At 43.9% G+C, this 19,080-nt stretch overlaps 1 protein-coding gene across 1 annotated transcript in view; it reads right to left on the bottom strand.

Annotated features, from left to right (window-relative positions):
• Positions 1-19,080, bottom strand: part of LOC117128199 — a 28,109-nt gene that overhangs the window by 1,121 nt on the left and 7,908 nt on the right. The window lies entirely within an intron of this gene.

Here is a 19,080-nt window from a genome sequence, read left to right as displayed (position 1 = left end):
TCTACGTTTTTGTTGAGAGGGTAGTACACGTCGTTTATCCTTGTGTCGATGTATGAGACTTCCCATTCATCCTTGTGTTGTGCTGAACATTGCGGTTCTGCAGGGATCTGGACCCAGAATGAGGGGGTCTTTGGGTTCTTGTCTGTATTTCAACACAACAAAATCCGTAGGCACGATGCAATCGTTAATCTTTATGGGAACATCTTCGAGAATTCCTTCGGGTACCCTAATAGATCTATCAGCTAAAACCAGGGTGATCGGAGTTGGCATAAACTCTCTGTATCCTAACGTCACAGCAACAGAGTAAGGCAAAAGGTTCACGCTAGAACCGAGGTCACATAGTGATCTAGGGAAACACGTGTTTTCTATCTTACAATCTAGGACGAATCTACCAGGATCGGATCTCTTCGTTGGAGTTTCTCCTCTAATCATAGCACTTACTTCTTCTGAAATCATCATCACATTGTGTTCTGCGATTGGATAGTTTGGAGATTTCATATCTTTTATATTCTTCTTAATTGAAGGTGCTATTTTTATAGCATCGCTAAAAGACATCTCGACAGAAATCCTATCTAAGGCTTTCTTGCAGATTGCGTTCTCTAATGATTTCTTAGTTTGCGTTTTAGGAGGAAAAGGGGGTAAAGTTCTATAGACTCTTTCAATTATAGGTTCGGGTTGAGTAGACCGTCGATCGATGGGTTTCTCCGGTTGTTGATCAACGGTGGGTGTTTTGGGTCGATCGACGTCAGTGCCGTACTGTCGATCGATCTCATCCTCAGTCTCCGTATCTTCTTCTAGTTCTAAGTCTATTGCCTTTTCCTTAGCCTTTTCAGCGGTGGTTTTCCGGTTGTCTTGAGATGGATTTGGGTCTAGTTCGTCAAGAAAAATGGGATGAGAGTTGCTTTTCCCGGTCTCATCGGCATCGTCAGGTTTTCCAACATCTGAATTATTCCTCGTGCCTGCTGCGAGGTTTTTCCCGCTGCGCAGCATTACGGCACTGACTTGACGTCTTGGGTTTAGATCAGTCCTTCCGGGAAGACATCCAGCATCTCTCTTTATTGCAGTTGCTATCTCAGCTACTTGACCTTCTAATTTTCGGATTAGTTCTCCTAAAGAATCTGCTTTTTCCATCAATTCTCCGTAAACCATATTTATCTTTCCGTAAAACTCCGATTTCGTCTTACGGTTGCCAGTAAGAGCTTGTCTGATATTGAACCTTTCTCTTCCGGTACGTGATTTTAAAGCAGTGTCATAAGCTTGGGTAAAGCTCTCGACATGAAAAACAGAGGAAGGATCAGAGCAGTTCGTTTCTTCATCCGAATAATCATCGGTGTCAGACAAAGCGTTTTCGTCGATCTGGGCTATATCAGATCGGTGTTTGTTTTGAAGAAAGGAATGAAGGGTTTTAAGGGAGTTCATAATTTCTAATAAATCAGAATTGTCTTTTGGATTTGTAGTTTTCTCTATTTCTTCATCCATTTTTTCATAGGACCTTCCCGTTGTCATATTCTTGATAAGGCGTCTAGCTCCTTCGGGATTCCTAGTGATGAAATTTCCATCACTCGCTGTATCGAGTGTGGTTTTGTAGCTCAAATTAACACCTCCATAAAAGATGTTAAGAAGTTGTGGTTCTGAATAACCATGATGGGGACATTCAAGTTCATAGCCTCTGAATCTTCCCCAAGCATTTTTAAATGATTCGCGTGGACCTTGGCGAAATGTAGAAATTTGTTTTCTTACTTCCCAGTGGCGTTCATCAGTGAAAAATTCTCTAAGGAAAGCTCTTCTAATCTCTTCCCAACAAGTGAGTGATCCTGTTGCTAAACAGTTCAACCACCTGAGGGCTTCTCCTTCTAGGGAGAATGAGAATAGTTTACAACGATCATATTCATCTGGTATTAATTCTTCCAAAGTCTCAATATGATCTTGTGGGTAATCTGGGAGGGATCCACGGAATGGGTTTTGACGAACCATACGGTAGTAATCTGCGTTAAACTTGGATTTCTTGGTATCGTCTCCTGGTATTTTAATAGCGGATGTGACACCCCCGATCTGGTCTAAGTATAAGTTGACTCGACCAGCCGTGCAACAATCAAACAAGAACATGCACAGCCGATCACTCGTAACTGAAACCAAACCGAGAAGCCACAATGTGTACATAAACGACTAACCTGAAGTTCCCGAAATAAATCCAGGTACCTTAGGCCAACCGCCTAAGTACACATATCCTATTAGGTACAACCCAAGGCTTTACAACCATAAGAGTAATACCGAATAGTTGGTTCGTCCGGACAAGGACTAATATCATTTGGAACCCGTACTTTAAAAACATTCTTTATACACTATATACTTATTCATTTAAAAGAATCTTACAAAATATTATAGATTAACCTCGAGGTTTTCGGTCAACAAACCTTATACATAAAGTATATCAAAACGACTGCAAGGATAATAAAACTACCGCTGGCTAATGCCGTTCCTTCCCGTCCTAGAGTAAAGGTCTCCCACCTACTGGTTACCTGCATATCAAATGAGTCATGAGTAACTAGTTTACTCAGTGAGTCTAATCCCACACCCAAACACATATCAATAGTATCCCGAGCAAGCGACACCATTTGAATGCAGTGGAATTATATTCCATAATTAATATAATTATAAGGCCTCTCAATCCATCCATGTGAATCTATCTTAAACATCACCTCCACGATACCCGCCAATCACTCATACTCTTAATATATATATATATGCTAAACCCGGAAAACCACCAAGGCTAACCGAGCCTAACGGGGAATAAATATAACCATCATCTCCATCAGATATTCCAAGATAGAACATCCAACGCTGCATGCAGTTACACGGCCTCCAGGGTGCGACCCCATCATCGTGTCTTCATGACCTTGATCCATATCGCAGGACCAATTCACGGCAATGCGGGACTTTCGGGAGAGTGAGTATACAATAAGACTTCACATGATTCACACTTATTAATAGAATACTTATAGATTAGTACTTGAGAACAAGTACTAAGGCTCGGGATAACCTCAAAGAATTACTCTTATCAATTCTTAAGTATTTAAACTAGATAAATACTTCATATATAAATATAGATCAAGGGATAATACTTAATCAATCAACAATAATTACTCCTTAATTAATCCATGATAAATCCTTAATTAATCAATGATTATCTCTTAATTAATTCATGATTAATTCTTAATTAATCAACCATATTCAATGTGCAATATACTCATTCATAATTCATTCATCATCTATCTAGACTCACCTTTAAATCCATGAGATTGGCTAAGGAAGACTAGACTCGAGCTCAAGCTAATCACACTTCACTTCTGGATCACTCTCGGTTCAGAACCATCACAAGGATCCGGCTGATCCGAATACTCTCCTTGGCCATCTGAATTCAAAACATAACAGTTGGAACATAAGGTTCACTAGTCTGGTTCAAGAAGAAACTCAACTCAGTTCATAACATTTCAGTTCAGTTCTCTCGTATCAGTTCGGTTCAAGACAGATTGATACCATGTTCAGCTCGGTTCAAGCTTTAACAATTTAACTCGGTTCATATCAGCTTAGTTCATGCTCAGCTAACTCCGGTTCAAATTAGTTCCCAACAGCTTAACTCGGTTATACTCAGACGACATCAGTTCAAGACAATTTCAGACCATAGACAGCTCGGCTCAGATCAGATCAGAACATACTCAGCTCAATTCAGTTCTAAACAAGATCAAATCAGTTCGGTTTAATTCCCATAATTCTTATCAGTTCGTCTACTGGTTCTATGAGACTGATTAAATCATAAATCAACCAAGACTGAAGAGAACAAGACCTTAGACAACTGATCCTGACAGGTTAACCAACATACAGCAATTGGTTCTCATCAAAACATGGCTGAATCAAGAAGCTGAAGCTTACCGGTTTTACTCAACTAATTAAACTTGACTGGTTGTCTCTCTTCAAGCTAACCACGAATTAACCTGATCAACCCCACAAGAATCCATGGTTGGATTTATTCAGAATTTATCTCCAGTATAGGCAAACAAACAAAACTTCTCACAGAAACTGATCCACAACCATCTTACCGATCAAAATCAAAGGCTGAAGAACATGGGTGATTCTAAACTCTTGGACACCAAACCTTCAGCTCTTAACCACACCAGAACACACTGGATAAAGTCACAGGATGGTGAGAAAGGTTTGTCCATTCTCAATTCTCTTCTCTGAATTTTTTTTCTGAATTTTTCAACTAGTTTTTCTCACAAAGTTTTCTCTCTTCTTTCTCTCTTTCTCTCTGAATTTCTCTGGTTTTTCTTGCAGGTTATGAACGTCCAGAGGAGAGAAGATGGTGTTTTATAACATAAGAAGTTGCTTCAGGTGAGGGTTTCACTCAGCACAAAGCAAGGCTGAGAAAGGACATGTGGAGAGCAGCTTCAGCACTTCCAACAGCAAGCTGCTGTCCTTTCCCTCCCAAGAAGAAAGCTGCAAGCAGCTGGTGACAATCATGTGACTGAATTAATGAGCAAGCAGGCAAGCAAGTAGGTGCAGGTCATGTGACCTAATTACTGAGGAAGCAAGTAGGCTAGAAGGTGCAAAGCATGTGACTGTTCAGAAATAATTTTAAGAGTTTTGTCGATATTTTCGGACTGTTTCGACTAAATATTTTTCATCATTCGAATCTCGTCCTGCTCTGAAGAAACTCGCCCAGCATAAATAAAAATCAACAATAATAATTAACACTCGACCAGAACCATTTTTTCGACCAAAAGACAGCCCCGTCGAGATTAATTCACCGTGTCAATTTTTATTTAAATTCTGATCGATCAATCTTCAAACTGATCTTAAAGAATTTTCTCGACCAAAATTCTATCTGCTAGTGAGGGTTATTACAGCGGACCTATTGGAATAGGTCCTACCAGGATCAAGGTAGTCATGTATGGACAATTTTATATCTTCACCTTTAGTTAAGGTGGAATTTTCCTTAACAGGGATTTCAGTCCCCTGTTTAGTTTGGCTAGTTTCATTGCTCGTTTGACCATTTAGTTTAGTTTGGACTACTTTCTCATTAGCGGGCTTGGTAAGAGAATACTTACCTGCTTCCGGCTGGGCGATATCGATCGATGTTGGTGACTCCGTATCGGTCGATTCCTCTGACTCATCGTCGCTCGATGGAAACGTATTCCCGTCGATCGATGGTTGGTCGCGCTCTATGTTCTCCATTCTTTGTGTCTGAATAACAGATTAAGAAAGAAAACTTTAGCAAGATTTTCGTAACAAGTCTATACTAAATTCTAAATTAAATCTAATGGTAATAAGAAAGAGTCCCCGGCAACGGCGTCAAATTTGATATCACTCAAATTACCTTAAAGAGTGTTACTCTCATCAAAAGAGGTTCAGATATAGTACTTAGGGATCGAATCCACAGAGACTCTAGGATTACTCAACAGACTTAAATAATTAGAAATGAATATAGACTAAAAGGTTTTAATAGTTTTAAAAGAAATAAATGATAAATCGAAAACAACAGTGATTCAATAGATTGAATTGAAGTGGTTTCAAGATTGGGAAAGTAGCTAGATCCAGGTAATTCTCAGGTGTAAAATGTATGCACTTAGTTTAGACTAAAGGGTTCAATGGTTCTTGAACTAAACGTTGATTTAACCGGATAGGTTATCTTCACTAGATCTCGGATCTCAACTGTCGTATTTTGACCTCGAGAAAGTGTCGATCGATGTGAAAGTCATCGACCGATACACCTTTGTAACGATCGACCGACAGAACGATATTTGCGTCGATCGACGGTTATTCTAGTGAGCTTTGCGAACGGGTTTAACTTGTTCTCTAACCTTCTCAGACCAACTGTCGTTGCGCCTGAGTCAGTTAGATCACGCAAATGGGTTCATGTATTGAGGGGAAACGGTTAGTCGGACTCAATTAATCCTAGGATCTAAAATGAAGGTGATCAATCTCAATTTTAGCATTAAGTTCATACGCAATGAAAGAACAATCAAAACACCTTTTTAACAGTCATATTAGCAGTACATATTTTCAACCATGGTGAGAAACCTAAATCTAACAATTGGTTTACTCAAACATATTCATGAGAGACAAAGTCATGATGGTGTGAAATAAACTCAAATGAAACATAGAACACAAATAGATAGAGTAATAGAAATAATGGAGATCAAGATCTTCTCTGTTTTGCAGTCTCAGATCTATCTCTCCAATCCCTAGCTCTCCTAATGGTAGCCAAAATGCTCTTTTTCCAAACTAGGTCTTTTGCAAGTGTCTGCCTAGAAATGATACAAAACTCTAGTACATATAGCCTAACAGGCGGCCAAGGACTTAAGTTGTAAATAATAGATCTTCTAGGAAATGAAATCTTTTAGCTTGCGATTTCATCTGTGTGACTGCGTATCGATCGATGCACAAGAATGTATGTCGATCGATAATAAGTGATTAAGATCGACCGATGTTGCTCTTCAAGCGTCGATCGATTTTCCTTGCGTAAAAGCATTCCAAAATGTCCCAAAAGTATCATTTCCTTCCATCAGGTGAATAAACCTGTATTTGCTTTAAAAAGACTCTAAAACATGATTAATACATCTTAAAACCTTTATATACCATGTATAAAAGCGGGTGAAAATCATGGTATATCAAAAATCTATAGGGGCAAGGGCATTACCAATCTGTACCTCCAGATATCGTATGATACCTCCTGATCGTTTTTCTGAAAGATCCACGAAGGTGAAGGATTCTGTTGAAGGTTCGATGGTCAAACCAAGCTGGTCTGCCATGATCCTAGGGAGGATACTAACTGATGCTCCTGTGTCACACATTGAATGGGGAAATTCAACACCCTTGACTAAGCATGGTATTGCAAATTTCCCAGGATCACTCTTCTTCGTCAATGTGATCATGTGTTTCATCTTCTCTCTGACTTGATGAAACATTCTCCTAATGTCCTCCTCAGTTACCTTTGTTTCTCTGAAGAACATCCACAACCGGTGTGTGGAGTAAGCTTCATCAAAAGCTTTTTCGATTGGGATTCTGAGGACTCTTTTAGTAAAACCATCCATCTCCTTATCGTTAGCTTCCCTCTTAAGGTTCTTAGGAATCTTCTCCTTTCTTTTCCTTAACCTTCTCCCTTCAGTTTCTTGTTCTTCTTGAACTGGTTCTGGTGAACTATTTAAAGGGTTGGGTTTTGGTTCGGGTGGGCTAGCTAATGGTTTAGGTGGTGGTCTGAGTGCGTTGATATAATCATTATCGATTGAAGGTAACCGCACTCGGTATGTCAGAGGTGCATGTCGATCGATGGGGGGTGTGTTGTGACGATCGATGTTGGACTCACTCTATCGATCGATGGTTGGTTCAACCGATCGATCAATTTTATCATAGAAAGGTGAGGATGCTTAGCTGCGAATTCCTCATGAGTTAGAATTCGAACTGCATTGCATTCAGTCAATTTAGCGGACGACGTCGATCGATGACTGGAGTAATCCGTCCATCGATCTTCGTCATGGTCTGTCGATCGATGCAAGTTCATCGACATCGGTCGACACCATTGTGATCCGTCGAGACTCATGGAGCTTTCGATTTCGAAGTCTCCTTCCTCAAGCTTTTCATTTCTCACCACTTGCCAGAAATCATCATCTATGATGGCATTTACGTGGTGTTTCCCTTTGTCGGCTCCTGCCTCTTTAGCGAAAGCTTCCGTCCTTTTTATAGTCTCGCCCGTCTGAATTACTTGCGTTTCAAGTTTTCTCATCTGACTCCCTAAGGTCTCGATTTTGGTGTTCAGATTGTTGTAGGCGGAGTCTATTTTACCATTAAAATCCACGGTGATTTGTTGTTGTCCCAACAGTACTCGATCAAGCATCTCTTCGATCTTGCTTTTCCTGAGTCTGGGGTGGTGAAATTTGGTTACCTCTTTGACCATTTCCAAAGAAGTTTCTGTTTCCGCCCTGGTTTCCAAATTTCTGTAATCCGGTACCTCCGATGTAGTTCACATTTTCTTCTCCTTCTGTATCTGCTACTTCTCCTTCAGCTGAACAGACTTGCTTCCTAAGAAGCTCGTGCACCACATCTAACTTAGCTCTTACTTCGTCCATCTGTTCCTTCCCGATAGAGGCTACAGACTTCTTCCGTTCAGAGTCAGTGTTTTTGGTGCTGCTGCTGTTAGGAAGGTTTTCGATAAGTCTCACAGCTTCCAACGGATTCCGAGTAGTGAAGTTTCCTTCACTCGCCGTATCAAGAGCCATTTGATACTGTAAGGCGAGACCTCGGAAGAAAGTGCTTAGCAGCTGCACTTCGTTAAATCCGTCGTGTGGACAGTCTCGCTGGAAGAACCTAAATCTAATCCACGCATCTTTGAAGGACTCTCTAGCCTCCTGCGAGAATGTGGAAATTTTGTTCCGAAGTTCTTCAGCGCGCGCCTCATCGAAGAAGTTTCGTAGGAAAGCATTCTTGATGTAGGCCCAGGATGTTAAAGATCCTGTGGGTTGCTGCCTAAGCCAGTGCATCGCTTCTCCATTCAGCGTGTATCTGAAGAGCTTGCACAGCAGGTAGTCTTCGGGGACTCCTTCCATCCGAATAGCAGCGATTGGATCCTCGAACCGTTCCAGATGGTCCATAGGATGCTCGTGCGGTAACCCAGAGTAGGGTATCTGCGACACGAGAGTGTAGTATTGAGGCTTCAGCTCGAAATTCTGCTTCTTGATCTCCGGAAGTCAAATAGCTGATCTGTTGGAATAGTACTCATCTGGGCGATTGTAGTCGTCCAGTGGTTTTGATCGAGCATTCTCATCTACAGGTTGAGCAGCTCCTGTAGCATTAGCATCAGGGATTGCAGTCCCCTGACCGTCTATTTTATGACCTGTTGCATTACGCAGATGACCGTCTTGGTCATACAGATTTCCGTTCTCGTCCTGTGTTAAAATAATAATGTTTACCATTTTTGACGACACGGTATCGATCGACGTATGCGGTATAGTATCGATTGTTGTCGAACGATTGGGATAGATCGACGATAAAGTTCTGGTGTCGGTCGACGGTTGGTTGTGCGTATCGATCGACGACAAAGTTGTTGCGTCGAGCGATGTGGAACGTTGACCTCTACGGATGGTGCGTTCCAAATGAGCAGGATCGTGTGAGAACAGCAAGTCTTTCTCCATGTTGCTTCTGGTACCGTTGGGCATGCACCTGAAAAGACAAGAAAAAGATTATTAGAAAGGGGGTAGAGAAAATAATAAGAATCAATAAAACTAAATCTAATGGCGATCAAAGCTCCCCGGCAACGTCGCCAAATTTGATACCACTCAAATTACCCTTAGGAGTGTTACTCTCATCAAAAGAGGTTCAGATGTAGTACTTAGGGATCGAATCCACAAGGAGCTAGGGAATAATTAAATCTAGTGTTTATTAATTCTAAGAGTTGTAAATGTTTAAATGAAATAGCAATAGTAAAAAGCGAAGTAACTAGTAAATATAACTTGGTTGGAAATGATATTAGATGCAGGGCCACTATTCAGGTGTTGGAGATTTTAATACCTATAGATGCCTATTTGTTGCATGCATGATATATTAGAGCTCAACCGCTTAACTCAGTGATCAGCTGTCGCATGTTTCACTGGTTAACAGGCTAATTCTCGTGTCTCAACGGTTAGTATGTCGACAACGACATAGTGTAGATCGATGGTCCTATTGGGACGTCGATCGATGGTCCTATTGGGACGTCGATAGATGGTCCTATTGGGACGTCGACCGATACACCTTTGCCAACGTCGATCGATAGTCAGTTGAGGACAACGATCGACGTGTTCTAGCCAGGCCTATGCGCGAGTATGATATGCCCTACTAAGATATTAAATTGGCGGTTAGCCCTCTCTAGCAGTCCTAATATGATAGATAGATGTCAGGATGGGATAACAAGGGTGCTTGAATATGCAATCCTATGATTAAGTTCTAGTTAGCAAGGCTAAAACAAGCAATGAATAAAAATCTGTCATGAATATCACAACAAGGCAGATCTATAGTTTGGGGCTAATCCCACAAACCTATCTGAACCCTAGACCTAATAATTGAACTACTCAGACATAGCAAAGCAATTCATAACAATGAAGAAATAGAAACTCATAGTATATATGAAAAGAAATGATAACAAGGAGTTCCAATCACAAGTGATCTTCTCTCCAAAACTCTCTTTTCTCTCAAAGTAAAACTTGTAACAAAAAAGGTCTCCTGCCGTCAAAAGACTTAGGCAGTATATAATCTACTAGGTTAAAAACTCGTCAGGGCATTTTCGTAATTTGGCTTGGCCTTGGGTTTTAAGTCTGCTGAATCTAAAATGTCGCGTGTCTGATGTCTCGACATCGATCGATGGTACTTGTGTACATCGATCGATATAAATCTTCATCTGTCGAGTGTTGGGGTCAAAAACGGTTACGACGGAATTACCACCCAAAAATCCTCGGAGATCGTATTTCCGAAAGAGATAGTAAAAAGAAAGATGTAACTTTCGTAAAATATAACCAAACACGAAGTTTTTACGAAGAAGTATCCTTGAAGATTCAAGGATAACAAACCAAGCTCGGTCGTTGCGTAATTACCGCGCATACACGCCGTCCGGTCGCTACATAGCAACCAAGTCTGGGCCGATATCGGCCGCTCCATAGCGACCGAACGTCCGACCCGCTCGGTCGCTACGTAGCGACCGAGCTCGAGCCAAAGCTCGGTCGCTACGTAGCGACCGAGCTCGAGCCAAAGCTCGGTCGCTACGTAGCGACCGAGCTCGAGCCGAAGCTCGTTCGCAACGTAGTGACCGAGATCGAGCCAAAGCTCGGTCGCTACGTAGCGACCGAGCGATCGTCCCGCTCCATCGCTACGTAGCGACCGAGCGCTCGTCCCGCTCAGTCGCTACGTAGCGACCGAGCTAGAGGAAATCGCCTATTGGAACGAACAAGAGGAGCTGGCTGAAAAGCAGACCGAGCTCACTCGCAGTAAATGCCGACAGGCTCGGAAATCCACTGACGAGACATCGGATATCCGCGATCTTCGCGACTACATCACCAAGAATGCGGCAGAAGTGAGAGCCGTAAAGTCTCAAATCCATCATGCTACTTGTGCTGCCCCCGAGTTTCCGACAACTCGCATCGGAGTTTCTCAAACAATACTCTGTATTCATAGACAGAGAAACTTCCGATGTTAATCTCTGGAGTCTCTCCCAAAGGGAAGACGAACCCCTCCGCGAGTTTATCAGTCGGTTCAAGCTGATAATGTCCAGGGTCAGCGGGATAAGCGACAAAGTGGCCATTAACGCGCTGAGAAAGACGCTCTGGTACAAGTCGAAATTCAGAAAGTGGATAACTCTCGACAAACCGCGAACGATCCAGGACGCCCTCCACAAAGCAACAGACTACATCATAGTCGAGGAAGAAACTAAAGTCTTATCGCAAAAACATAAGGCGGCAAGACCATCCTCGAAAGACGTGGATCTGAAAGGGAAAGAGAAGAACTCTCGTAACGACAAGTACGTCCATCACGAGGGGGAAGATCTCCAGGGGGCGCATAACTACACGATCAATTCGGATCAGGGCCGGACCACGGGCAACACATGGACTCGCAATCAAGGGTATGACGAAAACACCTTTTGCGAGTTCCATCAATCCCGAGGACACTCCACGACCAACTGCAAAGTCTTGGGAGCAAGACTGGCCGCGAAGCTACTCGCTGGAGTGCTTTCGTAAGTAACTAGCGTCAAGGATCTCATCCTCGATTCTGATCCCCCTCCAAAGACGGACAGAAACCCGCCCGCTGAAAAATCCCCTCAACGAAATCAGCCCGGGGATAAACGCGGTAGGAGGCCGGACGACAAGGGGAACGATAACAATCGTCGCAGAGTCAACATGATCATCGGAGGATCACAATACTGTGGCGATACTGTGTCGGCCATCAAGGCTTACCAACGGAAGGCAGAGTCGAGTGCAAATTGGCCTACATGGTCTCCTCCTCGAGATGGCCAAAATTGCTCGATCACCTTCACAAAGGAAGAAGCCGGCGGCATCGACCAACCTCACTGCGACCCGCTCGTCATAGATCTCGTCATACGAGATTTAGAAGTCGGAAGGGTACTCATCGACACGGGAAGCACGGTCAGCGTAATCTTCCGCGACACTCTCAAGCGGATGAGCATCGACTCGGAGAAGTAATTCCGACGCCAAAACCACTCACGGGTTTTTCAGGCGAAGTATCGATGACTCTTGGATCGATCCAGTTGCCAGTCATGGCCAAGGAGATCACAAAAATCGCCGAGTTCGCGGTAGTTGATCATCCTGCTATCTACAACGTCACTGCATGCAGCTGAGGCATCCTAACAGACCGGTAGACTTGAACCTTGTTCCTACATGACCTGATCAATTCGATCAGGCACTCGCCATCTATTTTCATAGTTCAACTCTTTGACAACACGAAAAAACCATTGTTCAACTCTTTGACAACATGAGAAAGGTGAGGATGACGTCAAGTCATCATGCCCCTTATGCCCTGGGCGACACACGTGCTACAATGGCCGGGACAAAGGGTCGCGATCCCGCGAGGGTGAGCTAACTCCAAAAACCCGTCCTCAGTTCGGATTGCAGGCTGCAACTCGCCTGCATGAAGCCGGAATCGCTAGTAATCGCCGGTCAGCCATACGGCGGTGAATGATCATGGGAACCCCATGGCTCAACGCCATGCAGGCAGTTCCGTCAACCTACCACCTGGGTCTCAAATTCCAAACCACAAGCGGAGTCGCGGCCATCTGGGGCTGCCAAAAACAGTCGCGGCTATGCTTCCTCACAGAGCACAAGTTAAGGCAAATCACGACTTCTGCAACTGCAAACGGCAAACGCACAAAGATAGATCGATCTTCGGCCAAAAACGCCACAGGAAATGACGAATTAAAATCGTCCACCAACGCAAACGTATCGGACGTCGAAGCAAGACACGAGTCCGAAGGCCACGCTACAACTCAACCGGAACATCCGGAAAATAGCTTTGACCCAGCCACGATCGACATGGTCAAGGCGGACATCGCGACATCTACCGTTGAGTAAAAACACTCGCGGCATGAAACAGAACTACGAGATGGCTTGATCCTCGAATGGGGTACTTAGGCAGCTCGTCAAAAGACGAGTTCAGCTATCCCCCTCTCTAAAAAGGGGGGGAGTGGGTGCGTATACTCGTATACTCCCACTTAGAAGAATCGCCAGTATTGTAATCGAGTTTTTAGAATCTTCAAAAACTGTTACTACAATATACGTTGTCCTTTTTATCGAAAACATTTACGCTTCAGTAAAACACAAAAGAGACTTTCAGGACACGCCTGGAAACATTAAGACTCTTGTCTGCGGCCTCATCCGGCCCAAAAATCGTAAAAATTATCATCATTTCAAACACGCAAAGATACACGTATAATCCCTGAAACAACTGCGAGACGTCGCAAAAGTTAAAATTCGAGGATAAATACTAACAAATTGTCCAAACGCGACCACCAAAACCTTAAACCCCGTTCGTCAATTGGCCCCGACGAACACGCTAGCCGTCTTAAACAAACGCAATTCGATCACTCTTTTGATCTTCAAAACGTCCAGCACAAGGACAAAAGCGCGCTACAACAAAAACCCGAAATTTTGGTTTAGCACTTCCAGTTGACTCTGAGAAGATGCTCGAGTCGTACCATACAAGTCATATAAGCCGAGAACATATCGCGGACTTTAGATCGGTGCGAGTCAGGAAGAAATCGCAACAGGAAAAACGATAGCCGGCTAGTCACCGCACAAACCTTAACCGAAAGTAAACCTAGGTCTTGCCCTAAACCCAACGCTCTGGTCTCAAATATCTCAAGGCATGATATCTAAAAGATACGAGATCCTAAACCATGTCTCTCCGTTCGTATCTCAATGTTCTCGAAAAATCGTAAAGATAGGTAATTCTTACGAAAATCACGAACGAACCAACAGATTGAACGTCTCATCGGAATTAAATATGAGACGACAACTCATATTTACTTTGAACCTACTCAGGAAAATTCGAAAAACAAAACATTCATATATAAATAACCGCGTAAAGCGGTAAGGGGATTCAAAGCCACCAACGGCCAGTCCCGATAAGCAATAAAAACGACCAAAACAGGCCCGTACAAATCTCTCGGCCACACTCGGCCAAAAACATAAAACAGAAAGACTAGCATCTTTCTTTCGATAACTATTCCACCTCTCATAATCCAAAGTCGAAATCCCCGGACAACGAAGCACCGAACGCATCCGCGGGACGATCCACTTCCTCGCCACCGTCAGGAAATCCGGTCGAAACCTCCTCGGTATCAGGGGAAACCGGGATGGAATCCCAGAACCCTTGAATCCGCTCGTCGATCGAAGGGATGAGCGCCTCAGCGTGGGCACGTTCATTCATCCCACTCTTCATCAAGCTCATTTCCTCCTCGAACACATAGTCATCGGCTCGCGTCCTCCAAAGACTTCCGACCGAACCACGTCACTCACAGAAATCACCCACCGAGGTAAAGGCATTCTTGAGGTTCCCAAACTCAACCTGGAATTGAGAGGCACGAGTCTTCATCACCTCGACGATTTCCCTTTTGCCCTTCCTTTCCGCTTTGCGGATGGCTCGCGCATGATCACGAGTAAGCTGCACCTCTCGCTCCAACATCTCGCCTTGCACGCGAGCGAGATCTCGCTCCGCTTTCTCCGCCTTGAAGCGGTAGACCATGGCTTCTCTATGGCTCGCCTCAATGGCCGAGCCCAGCAAGCTTAGGCCCTGCAAAAACGATTGACATGTTATAATATATATATATATATATATATATATACATAGGACAATCACCAAGAAATTCTCAAAAAACTAACCCCATTGATGATGCGAGATCCTTCCGCGACGACATTCGGCCTCACCGATTCTTTCGTAGGTGGAGGAGCATCGAAACCCGGTGGCAGACCAGCAAAGAAATCATCAAAATCTGGAATAGGGACCTCGCTCGAACCACTCCCATCGCCGTAAGCAAGGTTCGGATCCCATCCTGGAAGCATAGAGTCATCCATCGAAAATTCTATGTCGCCAAGATCGACATCTTTTCCCTTCCAAGAGTTCGACTCCGGCACAGCTGCTGGAGCTACGACGGGATTCTGGTCGTCAGGTTCGGAATCGCTTCCCGTGTCCGCAGCCGAAGCGGGACCGGGTTGCACGAATCTCAGTGCCTTTCGAACCCTCTTCGGCGTAAAAGAAGTCCAGAACAAGGGACCGTTCCTGAGAAGATCCCTCACCGCAATGATGTCCTCAAGGAACGGAGCAAGAGGATTGATGAAGGGACGATCGTTCGGCAACCTCCGAAATCGTGGAATACAACTCTCTTCGACGGACGCAGCGTCTATACGAACAAAGAAAAAGAACTTCTTCCACGAGTTGAAGTTCGAAATGAACTTCTTAACCACTGACATAAAGTTCCGAGGGACCAACCTATGCTTGTCCGTATCTTTGACGAGTTGAACCCTCAAAAGCGCTTCATAATGATCGACGGAAAGGGAAAGGTCATGCGCATAGCTCAGGATCAGGATCCCAATAAGATGCTGAATGGCAAGGGGGGTCAACTGGCATATAGCAACCTCGAACCGGTCCAACACTCGGACGAGGATTTCGGGGATTGGGAACCATAAGCGACAACGCACTACGAATGCCTCGTAGCAAGTGAAGTAACCTTTTTAGGGGCTGTTAGCACATTCCCCGCGGCAGGGAACCCGAAACTCCACAGCATCCGGGATATGGTAGAACGATCGCATGATCGCGAGAAACTCGTCGGTACTCCTGCTTGCATCCTCTTTCTCGACTCCAACATGGGTCAGGACCGGGAACGACTTCTCTTTGGGGGGGGGGGGGTCATCGAACCATAATGAGCAACCCACCATGCCTCGTTCTCAGCGGGATGTACCGAGTGAGGCACAAACTCCATCTTTGGAACAATGAGCTCTTCGTAAGCACTCGCGGATGAAAACCCTTTTTTCGCAATCTTTTTCTTGCTCGACATCTTTATACTTCTCTTGAGAAAATAGAGGAAAAGGGTGGAAAGAAAGGAAGAAAGTTTTTTCTTAAGAAAGATCTTAGAGAAAGACAAGAAAGTGAAAAAATTATGAAACAAGTTACCTCCCTTCTTATAGGCATAAGGATTAACTATTCAAGCTCGGACTTTCGGATATTAATTCCATCCATCACGCCTAACTTGCCAAACATGCCTAACCGCACGCAAGGATCCTACGATGCATGATCCTAACGGGCTGGGGGGCTAACTGTTGAGGTCAAAAACGGTTACGACGGAATTACCACCCGAAAATCCTCGGAGATCGTATTTCCGAAAGAGATAGTAAAAAGAAAGATGTAACTTTCGTAAAATATAACCAAACACGAACTTTTTACGAAGAAATATCCTTGAAGATTCAAGGATAACAAACCAAGCTCGGTCGTTGCGTAATTGCCGCACATACACGCCGTCCGGTCGCTACGTAGCAACCAAGTCCGGGCCGATATCGGCCGCTACATAGCGACCAAACGTCCGACCCGCTCGGTCGCTACGTAGCGACCGAGCGATCGTCCCGCTCGGTCGCAACGTAGCGACCGAGCTCGAGCCGAAGCTCGGTCGCTGTGTAGCGATTAAACTCTTCCGAACATCGATACGACACCAATCCATGCATTCTCGTCGAACCTTCGAATGCTATCTCCCGAAGACCGTAGCAAGCTCAGTCAATGTTTTCCACCATTCTAACTCATCGATCAAACATCGCGGATTCGAAACCGCGGAAAGTTCGTTCTTTATCAAAAGAAATCGTAGTAAACGTGTCGAGTCGGAAGACGGCCCAAAAAGACCTAAAACACGACTCGAGGCCCATCCTACGATTTCTTAACTAAAAGCCCGTGAACCACAGTACGGTTTACGCTTGGTCCACAAGGAAGGATAAATGTCAAGTTTCCGCGGATAAATACGGAAGTTTTGAAGATAATTGTGAAGATTGGGAAAAATGGAATATCTCCATTTTTATGCTATGACGGCTTAAGGGTAGAAGAGTAAAAGCGTAAACCGACCTTGGAGCTAGTATATAAGGAGTCCTAGGCGAGGAGCATGAGGGAGAGAACTTTTTCAGAGCAAACTTAGCACTTAAGAGCGATTTAGGCATTTTTCCGTTTTTGTTATTTCGAGCTGCGACTCAATTAGGTTTAGCCGTCTTAGGGTTGCTAGAACTAGGAATCTCGCCGACAGCTCTCGAGCCCAGGCTTATACCTTGTTGTAAATGCTCATACGCAAATTCGGAAATAAGATCTTCTTTGCTCTCTTTTTCGATTTCTTATACTTTATCGTTGTTGTTCTCGTGTTCTGATTGCTTGACGTGTGGTAATTAGCAGATATCCGGGTCCTCTGGGAAATTAGGGTTTTCCTAGTTTCCTTATTTAAACGGAAATCGACAGTGCGGATTTCGGTTCCCACATCGAGGCATCTCCTGGTATCGATCGTCAGCCCTGATGCGCATCGATCGATTGTTCTTCCTCTCGTCGACCTCTACGTGGTCAGCTCGGGTGAAATGTCCTTTAAGCTCCAAAATGCTCCAAAGTCATAGCTTTACTCCGAAATGCACCTGAACCTGAAAACATACCTAGAAGAGTAGAAAAGATAGATATATATATATAGTAAAACACCTATATACCATGGATTAAAACGGGTCAAATCCAAGGTATATCACACAACAAGGCAGATCTATAGTTTGGGGCTAATCCCACAAACCTATCTGAACCCTGGATCTAATAAATGAACTACTCAGACATAGCAAAGCAATTCATGACAATGAAGAAATGAGAATTCATAGTATAGATGAAAAGAAATGAAAACAAGGAGTTCCAATCACAAGCGATCTTCTCTCCAAAACTCTCTCTCTGTCTCTCAAAGTAAAACTGTAACCAAAAAGCTCTCTCTGCCGTCAAAACACTTAGGCAGTATATAATCTACTAGGTTAAAAACTCGTCAGGGCATTTTCGTAATTTGGCTTGGACTTGGGCTTCAAGTCCGCTGTATCCAAAACGTCACATGTCCAATGTCTCGACATCGGTCGATGGTACTTGTGTACATCGATCGATATTAATCTTCATTTGTCGAGGCATCTCATGGTGTCGATCGACAACAGTGGATGTGCATCGATCGATTGTTCTTTCTCTCGTCGACCTCTACATGGTCAGCTCGGATGAAATGTCCTTTAAGCTCCAAAATGCTCCAAAGTCATAGTTTTACGCCGAAATGCACCTGAACCTTAAAACATACCTAGAAGAGTAGAAAACATAGATATATATATAGTAAAACGCCTATATACCATGGATGAAAACAGGTCAAATCCAAGGTATATCAGGATCATATCAACATGTATGAGAAATTGGTATTGTTTATCTTCAATGAAGTCCCTGAAGACCACCACTTCTGCAAACTCTTCCCATGCACCCTAGCTGGAGAGGCAACTCACTGGTTCAAGAAGCTACCACTAAGATCTCTCACTACCTTGAATGACATGAGAGATGCCATCCTCAACAAATTTCTCTATGATTCTGCAGAAAATCTAAAGATTGAGATGGAATCTATAAGGAGATATATGGTAGAGGGTGATGAACAACATGTATCTGGAGAGCTGAGCAGAGTAGAAGAAGCCGACATTAGTGGTATGACCTCAATGTCTACCGACGGCACGACTTCAACGTTACCCGACGGTAGGACCTCAATGTCTACTGACGGCATGACTTCAACATCGCTAGACGGTACAACCTCAACGTCTACCGACGGCACGACTTCAACGTCGCCAGATGGTACGACCTCAACGTGTACCGACGTCACAACTCAAACAACGACAAACGGTATGACCTCAACGGAAAACGACGCTACGACTTTAACGTCGATCGACGGTACGACGTCAACGTCGACCAACAACACGACCTCAACGTCCATCGATAGTACAAACTCATAAACGATCGACAGAACCTCAGCAGCTATCGACA

Source organism: Brassica rapa, chromosome A09, assembly GCF_000309985.2.
Source record: "Brassica rapa cultivar Chiifu-401-42 chromosome A09, CAAS_Brap_v3.01, whole genome shotgun sequence".
Lineage (NCBI taxonomy): Eukaryota > Viridiplantae > Streptophyta > Magnoliopsida > Brassicales > Brassicaceae > Brassica > Brassica rapa.
Note: the sequence above shows the minus strand (reverse complement) of the source record. Positions and strands in the feature narration are given on the sequence as shown.